Source organism: Apis dorsata, unplaced genomic scaffold (assembly GCF_000469605.1).
Source record: "Apis dorsata unplaced genomic scaffold, Apis dorsata 1.3 scaffold_840, whole genome shotgun sequence".
NCBI classification, from domain to species: Eukaryota; Metazoa; Arthropoda; class Insecta; order Hymenoptera; family Apidae; genus Apis; species Apis dorsata.
The window spans coordinates 4,825-8,932 of record NW_006263966.1 but is presented as its reverse complement, the minus strand read 5'-3'; the positions used below and the strand labels follow the sequence as shown (position 1 = coordinate 8,932).

The following is a 4,108-nucleotide window of genomic DNA, read 5'->3' as shown; positions in this document are numbered from 1 at the left end:
TTCAAATTTATTTTATTTTTATTCAATTCTTTAATTAAAAATAAATTTTATTTTATTGTATTTTAAAATATATTTATATATTTTTTATATTGATTTTAAATCAAGAAAATACATATTATTTAAAAGTATATTTATATAATATACTTATATAAGTATATACTTACATAAGTATATATTTATATAATAAAATAAATAAAATAAAAATATATAATTGTATATAAAAAATATATATATATATTGTTCAAAATAACTATCATTAACATGAATTATTTTAATACTAACATTAATAATATTTTACAAATTGCAATTACATACTAATTAACTATATATGTATATTTAATAATATGTATATTTAATAAATATATGTATATTTAATAACTAAAAAATAATGTATCATTTTGAATTGAATTATTATTATTTTCATTGAATCATTTTCATTATTATATTAATAAAAATTAAAATATAAAAATATGTATTGTGAAAAAACTTAAATTTGTGATTTTTTAGAATATATTGCATATTGCATTCAATATATTGCATGACAGAAAATTGCAATTGCTAATATACATATGTTATGAAACATGATTTTAACCTTCTTTTCTTATTGTCTTCTTTATAGAAAAATTAATTTTAGAAATTAATAATTCGTATAAATTCAAAAATGTGCAAAGTTTGAAGATTATTAAATTAACTTTTTTTAAAATTTTTTAAAAATTATTTTCTAAAAAATTTGAAAAAGATATCTTATTGAAAATGAAAAATTATTATATATTTCCATAGAATTATATAGTAGTTCTAAAATTTAGCAATATAAGTATAGTTTTTTGTATAAGATTTAGCAATGTTGATATTACAAATGTAAATAAATTTGTTTTATATAAATACTAGTCTTATTAAATTTAAGATTTGTAAATAATTAGCAAAAGTAATTATTTATTATCATTTAATTAATATTTCTGATGATTTAAAAAATTATTATTAATTTTAAATTAAATAAAATAATATTTATATAAAAAATATATTAATGAAACATATAAAATTATACATGAGCATTTGTTAGTTAGATAACAGATAAATATAAAAACATTTTTATATATGAAAAATTTTAAACTCTGCATTTTATGAGCATTTGTATTATCAATATTGTTATAATTTGTAATTTTCTATTTAATAAAATAATTTTTTATATTTGTAATGTTTAATATTTTTTAATATAAATATAGCAACCATATGAAGGGATTTAAATAATATATTAGATCTTATAATATATTTGATATATTATATTTTAGCTATTGAAGAAATTGCTGATTAAGGTGGCAGATTGGATCTACATTTCTCTTAAATACTGTACCTATCCCACTTATTTGTTGGGTTGGATATAGTGATAATTTGTTGATAAATATATTAGGTTTATAATATTAGAATATTTTATACCATTTTATAACGTATATTCATTAATATGAATTTATAACAAAATTAATTATATGATAAAATATATGACTATAACATTATACATCTAAAACTAATTATGTTTTATATAGAAACTGAATTTTATGGTAAAAAAATTAAAAATGTCATTAATAAATGTTCTTATTTTATGTGAATAATGAGTATTCACATTGCAAGTTTAATAAAAGTTTCATGTATTAGAATTCAATGATTGTGTCTAACACCTATATATTTTATAGGCTAATAAAACTAAAAATATAGGATCTCTTTTGGAAGATAAATGGGTGCACAATAGTACAAAATTTAATAACAACAATAATAATAACTATAATAATAACAATAATAATGCAAAAAAGGTATGTTCAATATTTGCATGAAAATTTTGTTAAAATTGAAAAAGTAGATTCTTGCATGATTTAAAACATATTAATAAATTATAAGATAAATAATACAAACAATATTTATAATTTTATGATTTAAAACATATTTTTGATAAATTATCAAAAAATATTTATTATATAATTTTTACAAAATATTCTCAAATATAAATTTAAAATTTATATAGAATATAAATAGAGCATAATATTCAATTTTTTTTTTTCAAATTACATATATTTCATAGACATATAGTACTTAATAGTTAGTCCATAAATATTTCTATAAATATTAATTTCTTTTTTTATAAGATTAAAAAATTCAGTTTTTAACATTTTTCTATTATTTATAATCAATAACAAATATTAAAATATAATTAATTTATTAATTATTTTAATTTTAAAATACTATTACAGGTATTTAATTATACATATGTATATAATCTTTTAATATAGTATAATTTAATATATTAATATTTTGTTGCATGTTATTTAGCACCAATGACAATCTGTAAGTGATGCATTGATTTTATTAACTTTTCTATAACTTTTCTAAGAAAAAATGAAACTTACCTCATAACATTATTTTAAAATTTTTTATATTTTAACTAAATTATAATTTATAATACTTTTCATTTTAACTTATTCTATATATATATGTATATGAAAATAAATTTCATATTTAATTTTAATTTTGAAAATCAATACTATAAATTTAAAAATTATTATATTATAAATTCAAGATCATATCAAAATATATATCTAAATATAATGTAAGAACAAAATGTAAGAAAAACAAAAAATATACAAAAAATTGTTGCTGATTTCAAAAATTTAAAAAAAATCTCAGAACAAGAATATTTATTAAAATTATTTTTAAATTGCATAAAATATTTCTTATTGGTATAGTCGTTAATATGAAACATTTTACTCACATAATTACTTTTAAATCTTAATTATTCGTTAATTATTCATTGAATATCAGATATAAATTGTGCTTTACTAATGTGTTTTTGAATTTATTTATTTTATATATATTAATATATTTTGAATAATTTTTTCTTTCTATGAAAATAAATATTACATATTTATGAATAATTGCATGAAAAATTAATAAGATTTATAAAGAATTATATAGTTTATATTCATATATACATATAAGTCAAAGATTTTTACATGTCTATTAAAGATTTTAGAATTATCACACAATTAAAATGTTATTTAAAAATTATTGAATATTAGATGTGTTTATATAAAAAAAATTATACTCTCTTATTAATTAAATTGTATTATTTTATTATAAAATGATTATTTTATCAAAATTTTGAACATTCTTCAAATTTCAATATTCATTCAATAATCGCTATAAATTATTCTCACGCAAAAATTACTATTAATATACATTTTTAATATTAATATATATAATATATAAATTTTGCCTTAAAAATAAAGGATAATTTTGATGATAATAAAATATGATGTAACTTTTATGTAATGATAAAATGAAGTTCTTAAATTTTGTTATTATTTTGTATTTCATATTTAGATATATTATTATTGAATGATATTATATTCTATCCTGATATTTTTTTATATTATATTTCTTTAATCCTACTTTTTCTGTTGATTATTCTTAAACTATAACTGATTTATTATTATGTTCCATTATTCTAGTATTTTTTCTTTTAATTGATCTAAATGAATAAATATTAAATAATAAATTATTTAATTTATTATTTTTGAATATTTATAGTTTTTAAGTTAATTTATTTATAATTAGTTTATTAATTCAAAGTATTTTTCATCAATTTTTATATACATATATATTTTATTTTATGATCGAAGAAAAATAATTTTGAATGATCAAATAAGTTCACATTCTTCAAATTTTTTTTTTTGTCTTTTTTTTTTATAATCGTTAGGCAAATTTTCTTTGCTTGAATTCATTTCTAATGTTTTCTTTTTTTTTATTTGAAGAGAATAAACTTATTCTTTTTATCTTTTAAGATCCCAATTCTGGAAATTTATATAAGATAGAAATATTATTAGGGTATCCAATGAATTTTTTAAAAATATTTCAACAACATGATAAATTATAATGACATTAAAAAAAAAATAATTATTATACTTATATAATTATTAGTATTATCATATTTAAGTCATTGAAATGTTTTATTAAAAAAATATGATTTTAATTCGAAAAAATATAATAATATATTAAATATAAAATATAATATATAAAATATAATATAATAATATATTATAATAAAAAAGTATAATAATAA

At 14.4% G+C, this 4,108-nt stretch overlaps 1 protein-coding gene across 1 annotated transcript in view; it reads left to right on the top strand.

Annotated features, from left to right (window-relative positions):
• Window positions 1-4,108, top strand: part of LOC102679970 (renin receptor) — a 10,108-nt gene that overhangs the window by 2,320 nt on the left and 3,680 nt on the right. The window lies entirely within an intron of this gene.